Raw genomic sequence first — 14,925 nt, forward strand, 5'->3', positions numbered from 1 at the left:
TTTATATGTAAAGCTTCATGTTCATTATTCTTGTTCTTGTTTCTTTAGTGTTTTAAACATACTAGTCTTACTACAACTTTTAACCATAAAAGCAAGATGATCAAGAGTTAAACAAGAGCTTACTACTAGCACAAGGCTAGGGAAGAATATAGTGAAGAAGATGATGAGAAATGATGATGAACAAAATAAGAAACAAGGTCCCTTGAAGCTCCACAAGTTGCAAGCTCCTTTAATCCTTCTACTACACTTGAATGAATCTTGAAAAACGGATGGAGATGGTGGTTTAGTGGTGGTGATGGGGCGGTCAAGGTGAGCCGAGAGGAGGGAGTGGGGTGTGAGGGTGTGGTGTGATAATGAGAAGTGATGGTGGTGATTATGGTGCCATGCTTAAATAGATATGTTCACATATTTTGGTCACTTCCACAAGCCATAATCTATTAAAATAATAGAACATAATCTAGTAGAAGATAGGAAGCATGGTGAAGATGATTTGTGGGTCCCTTGGGGACCGATTTCGGTTGGGGGGGGGTTTGGTTGCAAGTTTTGCAACTAAAAGGTAATTACTAGTGTCCCGGGTAATGTCCGGTTATCCAGTTAAACAGTGTGTTTGGCAAAAATTTAGTGTCCCGGGTAATGTCCGGTTATCCAGTTAGATACTGTTCCATTAAAGTGTTTAATTATTCCTTAATGTGTCTTTTATATATATTTTTGTAACACAATTAATCCCCGGCACTTAGGAAAGTATACAGGACCATTGTGCCATATTTTTGCACTCTACTAGTATCCTACAATGCTGAATTTTATTAATAAATGCAGAATTCTGCACTTAAAGAGTGTTTTAGGCACTTCCCGGCACTATAACTATCACCTAGTGACGCAGTTTTATGGTCCTCGCTTCCCTACACTCCATACTAGTGTAGTACCTTATCCCTGGCTCATACTAGGCCTCAAAACACTGTCTGTCTATTGCTGACATTGTCAGCATGTTTCTGAATTATCCGTTCAGTGTGCTAACTGTGCTTTGTGCATCAAGTATGTCACTAATATTTGTGTGTAATAAATGGAGTGACAGTATGAAATATGATGCATATGTATGTATGATATAAAAATCATAAAGCAGTTCAAATTGTCAGTTGTAATCAAGCACCGTCATTAAGCATATAATTAAATTTAATTAAATGTACAGATACTTGTAATTGTGAGGGTTGTCACAGGTGGTTCAGCCAATTCCTGAAGTGTCCCATGATAGCCACAGGATATCCCGGTTTGTGCATCCTGTTTGTGATGCTGAAATCCCAAAAAGATTTTAAACTCCCAACATGAAGCTTTATGATGGAACCACGGATCCTGAGGAGCATATTGCCCAGTATAGGGAAAGGATGGAAATCAATCCTATCCCTCCAGATCTTAAAGAAGCATGCTTGTGCAAGGGCTTTGGTTCTACTTTAACAGGATCAGCCTTGAAATGGCTCTTGAATGTTCCTCCTCACTCAATTACATCATTTGCTCATTTAGTGAATTTATTTAATAGTCAATTTTCTTGCAGTAGAAGTTTTGAAAAATTAACAAGTGATCTCTACAGGATAACTCAAGGACCTCAAGAATCCCTAAGGGGTTATGTGAACAAATTCAGTAAGGAATCCTTGGATATCCCACACCTTGATGTTGCTACAGCAATCCAAGCATTCAAGATGGGACTGCAAAAGGATTCCCAATTTTATCAAGATCTTGTGATGAACCCTTGCAGGAATTTAGACGAAGCTTGGAACAGGGCTTTGAGATATATCAGGCTGGAAGATGATAAGAAAATGCAAGAGAGGATGAATGCATCCTCAACATATGAATCAACTAACAGGAAGTCAGAATCCTCATATAAGCCATACCGCTCTAAGCCATATGGCAGGAATGACAGCAAGAAAGTGAATGTTGTCGAAGACGAGGATCCTGAGGAGTATCCTGAGTTGTCATAATATTGTTTCTCTGTTAATATACCTGAACTGATGTATGCTATGCAGGGTTTAGGAGACAAAGCAAGGTGGCCTAGGAAGAACCAACAGAAAGCTGACTAGAAGGATAAGTCCAAATGGTGTGCCTTCCATGAAGATTTTGGACATGTTACAGAGGATTGCATTGCTCTAAGGAAGGAAATAAGTTATGTCTTGAGCAAGGGATTTCTAAAGGATCTCCTGGGAAGAAAGAAAAACAAGGGTCAGGATACTGAGAAGGATCCTGAACGAGCAGCATCACCTCCTGCGGATGCCAAGATAATTAACATTATTTCAGGAGGATCCGACATTTGTGGGACTTCATATTCTGCGGCCAAGAGACATGCAAAGGAGGCTAAAGCCGAAAGAGGGGAAAGACCAACCAGGATGACAACCCTCACAGCTGACAAAGTGATCACTTTTGATAGTGATGACAGGGATATTGTCCAGGATCCTCACCAGGATGCTCTGGTAATAACATTATATGTGGCTAACCATTTTGTACGCAGGATACTGGTGGACAATGGCAGCTCCGTCAACATAATCCAACTAGAAATGTTGAAAAGGATGAATGTATCTCCAATGGATATCACTTCAAAATCCACTGTACTCGTCGGCTTCAGTGGAGAAGCTAGGAATATCGTGGGAGAGATTAAATTACCAGTATATGTTGAAGGGGTCAATTCAATACAGCGCTTCTGTGTGATGGACTCCTTATCCTACTACAATATCATATTGAGCAGGCCATGGATCCATGATATGAAAGCTGTGCCGTCAACTTATCATCAGTGCATCAAGATCCCTACACCCTAGGGAGTTGTCAAAGTAGATAGTGACCAGCAGAGGCGAAGGAGTGCTACTCATCCTCCATGAAATCCTCTACCAAGCCTAATGCGGCATAGCAATTAAAGATACGGGCCCAGTATATTGCAAAGGCTTCGGAGCAGGATGTAAAGAAAGTTATCCTGGATCAGGATAATCCGGATATCTCAGTGCTCATGGGAACCAATATCCCTTAGGATATTGAGGATCAACTAACTAATTTTTTGAAATGCAGGATGTCAACATTCGCGTGGAGGCACAAGGATATGATAGGTATTTCCAAGGATATTATAACACACAAGCTTGGTATTGACAGGTTATTCAAGCTTGTCCAACAGAAAAGAAGGAAATTCGCTCCAGAACGAAATGCGATCATTCAAGAAGAAATAGAAAGGTTATTGAAGTCCAAAATGATCAGAGAGGTCAAGTTTCCAAGGTGGCTAGCAAATGTAGTGGTGGTACAGAAGAAAAATGGGAAATGGAGAGTCTATGTAGACTACACAGACTTGAATAAAGCTTGTCCCAAGGACCCATTTCCTCTTCCTCATATAGACTCAATGGTGGATGCTACTGCCGGCCATGAAATGTTAACCTTCATGGATGCATCCTCAGGATTTCAGCAGATCCAGATGGAACCTTCAGACCAGGAGGATACTGCCTTCATGACACCAACAGGTATTTACTGTTACACTGCTATGCCTTTTGGTTTGAAAAATGCAGGTGCAACATATCAAAGATTGGTAAACATGATGTTCAAAGACAAACTGGGGGACTATGGAGGTGTACATAGATGACATGGTAGTAAAATCTAAGAAGGCTGAGGATCACCTCCAAGATATTAAAGCAGCATTTGATATCCTGGATCAGTATAACATGAAGCTGAATCCTGCTAAGTGCCATTTTGGAGTGGGGGCAGGAAAGTTTCTAGGATATATGGTGACTAAAAGAGGGATAGAAGCAAGCCTAGAACAGATCAAAGCCATCTTGGACATCAAATCACCTTCCAACATGAAAGATGTACAAAGATTGACAGGTCGAGTGGCAGCGTTAAACAGATTTATCTCAAGATCCTCGGAAAAATGCAAGAAGTTTTATGATATCTTGAAGAAAAATAAGAAGTTTGAACGGGGGGGAGAAGCATGAAGCAACCTTGTAGGATTTAAAGCAGTATCTCTCAACCACACCTCTACTAATGAAGCCTGAGGATGGTGAACCGTTATCCCTATATCTTGCAGTATCAGGGACTGCAGTAAGTGTTGTCCTGGTAAAGGATCATGAAGGTCAGCAGTATCCTGTCTATTATGTTAGCAAAAGTTTATTAGACGCTGAAACTAGATATTCTCATTTAGAAAAATTAATATTAGCCTTAGTTATGGCATCAACAAAGCTTAGACATTACTTTGAAACACATAGGATTCATGTTAAAACCAACTATCCTGTTAAAAATGTGCTTAGAAAACCTGAGATGTCAGGAATAATGGCTAAGTGGTCGGTAAAGTTAAGTGCCTATGATCTGGTATTTGAACCTAGAAATGTCATAAAGTCTCAAGCTTTAGCTGGCTTTGTGGCTGATTTCAGTAGTGATATTCAAAATGAAGTAGACCTAGAAGTTCAACAACTAGGAGAAACCTCAGAATCCTGGACATTATATAAAGATGGTGCGTCTAATGTTAGAGGAGTAGGATTGGGTATACTACTAAAATCGCCACAGGGGGACATAATACCCCAGTCTATTAGATGTGAATTTCCTGCCACTAATAATGAAGCAGAATATGAGGCTTTGATTGCAGGATTAGAATTGGCTAAAAACATGAATATTAAAAGTCTGCAAGTATACGTTGATTCCTTGTTAATTACTAATCATTTTAATGGCTCCTATGCAGCTAAAGGTGAGAAGTTAATTGAATATCTCGATATTCTAAAAAAATTACAGCGCATTTCGATATTTTTACACTTGAACAGGTACCAAGAGAAGGTAATGCTGAAGCAGATGACTTGGCAAATCTGGGATCATCGGTCAGGATACCAGAAGGGACCCAAAAACCAATATTGCATATCTTGTATCCTGCGACGAATCCTCAGGATAGGGAAGTAGTAAGTATTCGGGATCCTGGAGCTGAATATCCTGAAGAGGATCCTCAATCCTGGACGGCTCCAGTCATAAGATATCTCAAGGAAGGGCACATCCCGAACATTGAGAATTCTAAGGCCTTTAGAATGAAGGTATCACGATTCACTATTATAAATAATGTTTTGTATAAGAAATCTCTTGCAGGACCATATTTGATATGCTTGGAAGATCCTGAAGCCAAAGAAGTACTTCAAGATATACATGAAGGGGATTGTGGTAACCACACTGGGGGCAGGTCATTATTCTCAAAAATATTGAGGACAGGATACTATTGGCCGACAATGAAGAAAGATGCTACAGAATACGCTCGAAGATGTGATGCATGTCAAAGACATAGTAACATATTGCATCAACCAGCTGAACCATTATATCCTATAGCTTCCCCTTGGCCATTCATGAAGTGGGGGATGGACATAGTAGGAAAGTTGCCAAAAGCTCCAGGAGGGAAAGTCTTTATGCTGGCAATGACTGACTATTTTTCTAAATGGGTTGAAGCTGAAGCATTTGTCCAAGTTAGAGACCAAGAAGTAGTATCCTTCATAAAGAGGAATATCCTGACCAGGTTTGGAGTACCAGCCGAGATAATCTGTGACAATGGTTCTCAATTCATAAGTAAGAGGACTACTGATTTTTGCAAGAGTTGGGGAATCAAAATGATCACATCTACTCCGGTATATCCTCAAGCAAATGGGCAAGCAGAATCCTCGAACAAGATAATAGTCAACAACCTGAAAAAGAGACTAGGAGCTAAAAAAGGAAGATGGGCAGAAGAACTACCCTTTGTTTTGTGGGCTGATAGAACAACAATAAAAAATGCAACTGGCCAAACTCCATTCTCCTTAGTATTTGGGGCAGAAGCAGTAATCCCAACATAAATGGTGATACCTACGGCAAGATCCAATCTCCAGGATCCTGAGCAGAATCCTGAAGCTATGTGCCAAGAACTAGACACTGTGGATGAGACAAGAGATGCAGCAAAGCTAAGGATGGCAGCATATCAACAGAGGATATCCAGAGCATACAACAAGAATATAAGAAATAGGAGGTTTCAAGTTGGGGATTGGGTGTTAAGAAAAGCTTTTCAGAATACTACTAATCCTGCCGATGGAAAATTAGCTCCAAAGTGGGAAGGACTCTATGAGATTGAATCAGAAGCAGGAAAAGGAGCATATCGACTCAAGAATATGGAAGGGGATATGCTACCAAGATCCTGGAATGCTATACACCTAAAGCTCTATTTCAAGTGAGTTTAGAATTTAATTTCTAACTCAGGATGGTATGAATTCTATCTCTTTTAAATATGTTCGAATTTATTCTTGTGAATCTAATACTAACTTAAGCATCAGAGGGGTGTTAGCCAGGCAGGCTAACACCCACCTTAGTTTAAGGTTGTTTTGCAGAATATGCTTCAGGATGTACCTCCAGGATATACACTCAGGATAATCCGGAAGATTAGAGGATTGGCCCCCTCTCTCACGTTTAAGGGATCCTGATCCCTTCACAGGTTTAAAGGTATTCACCTTTCTCTCGAATTGGGTTTAAACACCCCGCCTGGAGCGCAAGTTATTCAGGGATAGTTCAAGATAGCGGGACCAGACCATGTAAAAGTGGCTGACAATTTCGTTATTGTTGGCTATATCCTGGATCCTAAAGGTATATGAGGATTGATCACCCTCTCTCACGAAAGGGTATTTTCATACTCTCTAAGGTTTAAAGGTTTTCACCTTTCTAAGTCTTGGAGTTTATACACTCCCGCCTGTAGCGCATGAAAATCAGGGTTTATCCCCGGGATATTAAGGATTTATCCCCAGAACGTTAAGGATCTATTCACAGGAAAGCTAAAGTATGACCATATGATAAACACAGGGGACATACAATTCAAAGGATGACTTAAAAGTTGCACTGGGGACATTCCTAAGGTGGAAGATTGGAATTGACTCTCTAAGAGTCTTTGGTATAATCTCTCCTTTTTTCGAATGACTTAAGTTTTCTAAGTTATATGACAATATCCTGACCAGGATATCTCTTAAGATACTTATCAGGATATTCTCAGAATATGTTCCCATAATATTTCCAACAATGTTCAAACAAAACAATTTTCATAAGTAAAATTCATGCACAACTAACAACAATGGTAAGGCCAAAAGAAAAGTTATATTATTAACGTAGCAAAAGTTTGTGCTTTTGGTTTCATCTCAAACCGAGATCTATCCACCAAAAGCACAATTGGTCCTTAAACATATTTACCTAACAGTTGAAGGTTTCATCTCAAACCGAGACCCATCCACCTCCAACTGTTATATTGTTCAAAAAACATGCAGGAAATGTAAATTGTTCAGGTGCAGGAAAAGTAAAGTGCAGAAAAAGTAAATTGTTTTGGGGTTACAGACCAACAATCAAATTTAAAAAAGTGGGCTCCGGCCTAGGCATCAATATCCATCATCGCCCACTTAAATGCCCTCACACAGCGGCATCTTCACCAGCCTTCTCCGTCTTCTCAGTCCCAGCATCCTTTTCCTCTCCAGCTTTCTCCACCACCTCTGCTGACTTAGAGGATTCACCAGCCTCAGCAGGATATGGCACAGCCTTGCCTCCAAGCTCCTTCAGCTTTGCCACCCAGGATTCAACCGGCCAGGCTGGGCACTCAAGCCCTGTCTCCATGGCCTCATAAGCCATCTTAATGCGAGCTTGTAGCAGAAAGACAATGGCAGAAGCTTTGATCCCTTCCCGGAAAGAGACCATGGCCTGTTCATGCTCCATTTGGATGGTAGCCAGCTTGATCTCAGCATCCTGAGTGACCTTCTTCAGCTTCTCCTCGTAGTGTCGGGTCTTCACTTCAGCAATGATGCCTTGGTCAGCAATGGTGGTTTCAAGCTGTTTGATCCTGGCTTCGTGGAGTGTAGCTGTACCATAGCATCGCTGTAAAGATGGAGCAGATGCTGGAGGCCCTGTAAGTCAAAATTCAGGTATGAGTCAATATTTCCTAACCTGGATATCCTGTCGGGATATTCTATGAGGATATATGTGCAGGATATAGTATCAGGATATTACCTTGTTAAGGAAGGATGTCATCAGTTCCAAGGAATCGGTGAAGCTGAGCTCATCATAAGAGAACCCTTCGGAGCCTGGGGCACTAACTTCAGAGCCCTTCCTCTTTTTGGCGGTGGAAGTACGAGCCCTCAGGTTGGGCTTAGGAGCCGGAAGCGGTTTTGAGCTGGTAGTAGAAGGAGCCTCTTTCTTGACAATGGGTGGAGTAGGATAACTGTCAAGCTCCTCAAGATCTAGGAGGATTGGAACTTTGCTGGAATCTGTGAACAGGGAGTAAAATTCTTTCCTAAAAATATCAAACAAAAACATGTATGCAGGATATTGCGCAGGATCCTTATCAGACATGTTTGAACTAGAAAGTGGACTTGGAGATGTTGGGGACGGGTTGAAACTTCTTTCACCCTCTGGGAGGAGTCTGATGGCGTCGATTCTTTTCTATGAGTCAGCTAGGGGAGGTGCAAGTTTCCTGAAATCAGCTGTGTACACGAATAAGAATTATTAGTACAAGATATGAGACAGGATATAAGGCAGGATCATCCTTGAACCCTAAATCCTACCCTTTTTCAACCACTTCCCGGATATTCCGTTCCACCAGGGATTGAATCTCTTTTTACAAAGAAGAATTTGGATTGCCATTTCTCCTCATTCCTGGTGGCACGAAGTATCAGTGGATCGCCGGAGGTAGAATAGAACAAGAATCTACAGGAGCCATGCCATCTAAGCCGATATGCTAAGGGAAGGTCATGAACAGAAAGGTCAGGAATGTGATTCCTCTTGATCTGGTCAAGAACGGACAAGACTCGCCAAAGCATCGGCATGGTTTGACTAAAAGAAATTTTGGTAATGTTAAAAAACTCTGTGATGAAGTCCGGGAAAGGGAACTGCAATCCTAAGGTAAAGGGGAAGGCAATGAAACATAACCACTTGTCGGAAACCATGTCCAACCAGATTTCCCGGTTGAACGGCCGGAACACCGTCCCTTTTGGGAAGATGCTGGAGGATTTGAGAGCCGACAAATGGGCACTATCGAAGGTGCATATTTCCTTCTCCGGATCTTTGAGAAGATTCTGATGAATGAATGTGGGAGCGAAGTCGCCAGAGCTCGATCTCGTTTGTCTCATGGTGCCAGAATATTGAACAGAATAAAGGAGGAAGATGGGATTGAGAGAAAAATGTTTACCTTTCTTCTCTTCGGTAAAGGTTAAAAGAGGATGATGATGAGAAGTTATAGGGAGGTAATGAGTAATTATAGACCAAGTGGTTACAAGCGGCCACATCAAGATCTAATCTCTTAATTGCCTCGTTATTCGTAAAAAATGTAACCATTAGCACCAAGATACTAAACAGTAACATTTTTTGGGGACAATTGTTATGGGTGAAATTCTGAGCCCATATCCTGGGTAATATCTTAAGTTATATCTTAGTTTTATGATATATGTTCATGCCCGGGATACTCATTCAGGATATTGGTAACATCCCGGATGATATCCTGAGGATCACTAACGGATTATGTGCAGGAATATGAGTCCAAGCTTGCAACATTCATGAGGACCTTTTCTCCGGAAGACTCGATCTAAGTTGTTTAAAGAAGGACGTTGAACCCGCTTTACCTGGTCTCCAACGGCTACTAAGGAATATTCGAAGGCATCCCATACTTATAGGAGATTTTGTATTCGTTTACTAGCTATAAATAGGTGGATAAATCAAATCAAATAGGACACAACAACACTCACTGCTCTCTCGCACTGCAACTCTTTTGCAACTCTCACTTTCACAAAAAGCATTGTAACACTTAGCGATCTGATCAATATCCTGCACTGTATCCTGACGTTTGAAGTAATAAGAAGAACAAGGCAGTTGCGATTGTCAGCTCCCGAGGTTTTGTGCCGGCGATCTAGATTGATCAAGGGCTTTCCTCGTATATCTCGTGTTACCCTTTTTACTTTCCGCTCATTGCTTGATCATAGATATAGCTCGATATCCTGAGCTATATCCTGAAACTGTTTTTACAAACAAGTTAACAAACATATTTCCGATACACTCTTTTAGCACACTACCTCACTTAACTAATTTGATCACTAAATTGCTTAGGTAATTTTTGACCAAAACAAATCACTTAGAGATTATATCACTAAATTCAGTAATTTGGATATTGCTACGGCTGTAGAAGCCTTCAAAATGGGTTTACTTAGGGATTCATTGTTCTATGATGATCTTGTCATGACCCCTTGCATGAATCTTGATGAAGTGAGAACCAGGGCCCTTAGATTCATCCGACTAGAGGATGATAAAAGGATCCAAGAAAGACTGACAGGATCCTCAAAGCAGGAAAAGCAAGGATCCTACTTCAGGAACAACAAGTCTAAATCATACAACAAGTCTGATAACCAGAACGTGCATGCAGTGGAGCAAGAAGAGGATGATGAGGATTATCCTCCCATTTCTGAATACTGCTTTTCTATTGATAATAATGAACTAATCCTTGCAATGCAGAATTTAGGAGAAAAAGCAAGATGGCCCAGAAAGAGTGATAAGCCAGCTGCAACAAAAGACAAATCCAAATGGTGTGCATATCATGAAGATTTCGATCATCTCACTGAAGAATGTATTGCACTCAGAAAAGAGATTGGTTACTTGTTAAGCAAAGGGCATTTGAAGGAGCTGTTGGGAAAAAAATAGTCACGGATCCAGGATCCTGAAAAAGTTCCAGAAAGAGCTCTTGCTCCTCCTGCTGATGCACAAATTATCAACTTCATATCCGGTGGATCAGACATATGTGGCACTTCCTTTTCAGCAGCCAAGAGGCATGCCAAGGAGACCAAGATGGATAATGGGGATAGACCCATCCGAACCTCCACTGTTACACAGGAGAAAGTTATTACCTTTGATGAGGATGATCGTGTGGATGTTCAGGATCCTCATCATGATGGTCTTATTATTACTTTGTTTATATCTGATCATTTTGTTCGCAGGATCTTGATAGATGGAGGAAGCTCAGTAAACATCATTCAACTTGATGTCCTCAAGAAGATGAACATCCCTGAATCAGATATTATCCCAAGATCATCAGTTCTTGGGGGATTCAGTGGAGAAACCAAGAACACATTGGGGGACATTAAACTTCCCATTTACATAGAGGGACTTAGTTCTTTTAAAAAAATTTGTGTTATAGATTGCTTATCATGTTGCAATGTTATCCTTGGCAGGCCATGGATACATGACATGAAAGCAGTCCCATCTACATATCATCAATGTGTAAAGCTTCCTAGTCCATGGGGTGTGGTGAAGATTGAGAGTAACCAAGAAGAAGCAAAGAATTGCTATACTTCATCGATGAAGCCAGCCTCAAGACCCAGGGAACAATAGCAATTAAAGCATCCTCCAAGAGATGTCCTGGAGGCAAGAGGATAAGATGTGAAAGATATCCTGATGGATCCTCAGGATCCTGAATCCAAAGTCTTCATAGGATCCGGGATCCTCAATGAAATCGAACAGGATCTAGTATCCTTCCTCAAGAAGAGAAAAACTACCTTTGCCTGGAAGCATGAAGACATGACAGGTATCTCTAAAGATATTATTACTCATAAGCTTGGCATTGACAGGTCATTCAAACCCATTCATCAAAAGAGGAGAAAGTTTGCGCCTGAGAGGAATGCCATCATCCAGGAGGAGGTAGACAAGTTGCTCAGAGCAGGTATGATAAGAGAGGTTAAGTATCCAAGGTGGCTAGCCAATGTGGTTGTTGTTCAAAAGAAAAATGGAAAGTGGAGGGTATGTGTCGATTTTACTGATTTAAACAAGGCATGTCCCAAGGATCCTTTCCCATTACCCCACATTGACCCCATGGTGGATGCTACCGCGGGTCATGAGTTGTTGACTTTCATGGATGCTTCATATGGATTTCAGCAAGTTCAGATGGAACCATCTGATCAAGAGGACACAGTCTTTATGACCCCAACTGGTATGTATTGTTTTATTGCTATGCCATTCGGACTAAGAAATGTAGGTGCTACCTATCAAAGGCTAGTCAATATGATGTTTAAGGAACAAATTGGACACACTATGGAAGTCTATATAGATGACATGGTGGTTAAGTCCAAGAGAGCTGAGGATCACCTTAGAGACTTGGGGGAAGCATTTGATATCCTTGACAAATTCAATATGAAACTGAATCCTTCCAAGTGTCATTTTGGTGTTAAAGTAGGCAAGTTCCTAGGCTACATGGTGACAAAAAGAGGCATCGAGGCAAGTCCATTGCAAATCAAGGCGATTGTGAATATTAAATCTCATGCCAATGCCAAGGATGTGCAAAGGTTGACAGGGAGGATCGCAGCCTTGAACAGGTTCATATCAAAGTCATCAGAAAAGTGCAAGGAATTCTATGGCATTCTGAGAAAGAACAAGAAATTTGAGTGGACTGAAAAGCATGAGAATGCTCTCAAAGCCCTTAAGGATTTCCTATCCTCAGCTCCTGCCTTAATGAAACCAGAAAAAGGGGATATATTATCCTTATATTTGGCAATCTCTTCTAAAGCAGTAAGTGCAGTCCTTGTTAAGGATCACGAAGGTACAAAACATCCTGTATATTATGTAAGTAAAAGTTTGCTTGATGTTGAATCCAGGTATTCACATTTAGAAAAACTTATCATTGCTTTGATTATGGCATCTACTAAATTACGCCATTGTTTTGAAACCCATGCTATCATTGTTAAGACTAACTTTCCAATTAAGAATATTCTCAGGAAACCTGAAATGTCGGGAAGGATGGCCAAATGGGCAGTGAAGCTTAGTGCTTATGATATAAGATATGAACCAAGAACTGCCATTAAATCCCAAGCCTTGGCTGACTTTGTGGCAGATTTCAGTAGTGATCTACAAAGGGAAGCTGAGTTAGAAGTTCAGCAGCTTGAAGAGACCAAGGATCCTTGGACACTCTTCACAGATGGAGCCTCTAATGTCAAGGGAACTGGACTAGGAGTACTACGAAAATCGCCATAGGGGGACATAATACCCCACTCAATAGCTTGTGAGTTTCAAACTACTAATAATGAGGCTGAATATGAAGCATTGATAGCTGGTTTGCAAATTGCCAAGCACATGAGGATCAGGTATCTTGAGGTACATGTAGATTCATTGTTAATTAGTAATCACTTTAATGGATCTTATACTGTTAAAGGTGAAAGACTAATCAAATATCTAGAGATAGTCAAGAAATTGGCAGACTCTTTTGTTTCTTTTAGTTTGACACAAGTTCCTAGGGAAGAAAATGCAGAAGCTGATGCATTGGTCAATCTTGGATCATCATTGAAAATTCCAGAGGATATTAAAATTCCCATCGTCCACATTTTGACTCCTGCTATTGAGGATCACACAGCTTTGGAAATAGTAGAGGATTCTGCAATCATGCCTAGTGATGATGCACAATCACATTCAGGATCCTGGATCCTCCTAATCATGAGATATATACAGCATGGAGAGATTCCTACAGGAGAAAACCCCAGAGCTTTCAAAGTCAAGGTATCTCAATTTACAATATTAAATAACATGTTATATAAACGATCTCTTGCAGGTCCATATCTAAGGTGCATTGAGGATCCTGAAATTCAATAAGTTCTAAAGGATTTTCATGAAGGTGATTGTGGAAACCACACTGGGGGCAGAGCACCGTTCTCAAGGATCCTTAGGACAGGATACTATTGGCCTACTATGAAGAAGGATGTTGTGGATTATGCCAAGAAATGTGATGCTTGTCAGAGACATAGCAATATCCTTCATCAACCAGCAGAGCTCCTGCATCCTATATCCTCTTCTTGGCCATTCATGAGATGGGCAATGGATATAGTTGGCAAACTTCCCAAAGCACCAGGAGTAAAAGTGTTTATGCTTGCTATGACTGATTATTTTTCCAAGTGGATAGAAGCTAAAGCCTTTGCTCAAGTCAGAGAAAAAGAAGTGATATCCTTTATTAAAAGAAACATTACTACCGGATTTGGTATTCCTTCTGAAATTGTTTTGTGATAATGGATCCTAATTTATTGGGAGTAGAGCTACTAACTTTTCTGACAGCTGGGGGATTAAGATGATAACTTCAACACTAGTCCACCCACATGCTAATGGTCAAGCAGAATCATCCAACAAGATCATCATCAACAACTTGAAGAAGAAGCTTGGATCCAAGAAAGGAAAATGGGCAGAAGAGCTACCTTATGTGCTATGGGCTAACAGGACAACTCCCAAGAATGCTACTGGCCAGACTCCATTTTCTTTAGTGTTTGGAGCAGAATCAGTGATCTCTACAGAGATGGTGGTTCCTACTGCTAGAACAAGCATCCGTGATCCTAAAGGAAATGATGAAAACTTGGTTCAAGTCTTGGATACCATAGAAGAACTCAGGGATTTGGCAAGGATAAGATTGGCTAGTTATCAACAAAGGATGGTTGGAGCTTATAACAAGAATGTCAGGATCAGAAAGTTTAAAGTTGGTGACATGGTGTTAAGGAAAGCATTCCAAAATACCACAAATCCTTCTGATGGCAAGTTTGCACCACAGTGGGAAGGCCCTTATCTTATTGAAGCTGAGGCAGGAAAAGGGGCATATCGATTATTAACAATGGAAGGTGATTTGCTACCAAGAGCTTGGAATGCTGTCCATTTGAAGAGATACTTCATGTAAGAAGGATCCAGGATCCTTAGCCATCTTCATATTTGATATACATTAAGGATCCTTAGAGGATAAATGATCCTCAGTCTGGTAATGATCTGATTCTAATTTATTTAATCCTTTAATTTGTTTTATTACAAGGAGAAGGATCCAGGATCCTTTACCCTTTTACACTAAGTTCTGAGTTTTGCAGAAGATTGATGCATCCTTGACAAAGGATCAAGTATCCACAGAAGTCTCCTAAGTTTTATGGGCTTGTCCCCAGTTTTTTGGGTTTA

Source organism: Helianthus annuus, chromosome 5, assembly GCF_002127325.2.
Source record: "Helianthus annuus cultivar XRQ/B chromosome 5, HanXRQr2.0-SUNRISE, whole genome shotgun sequence".
NCBI lineage: Eukaryota > Viridiplantae > Streptophyta > Magnoliopsida > Asterales > Asteraceae > Helianthus > Helianthus annuus.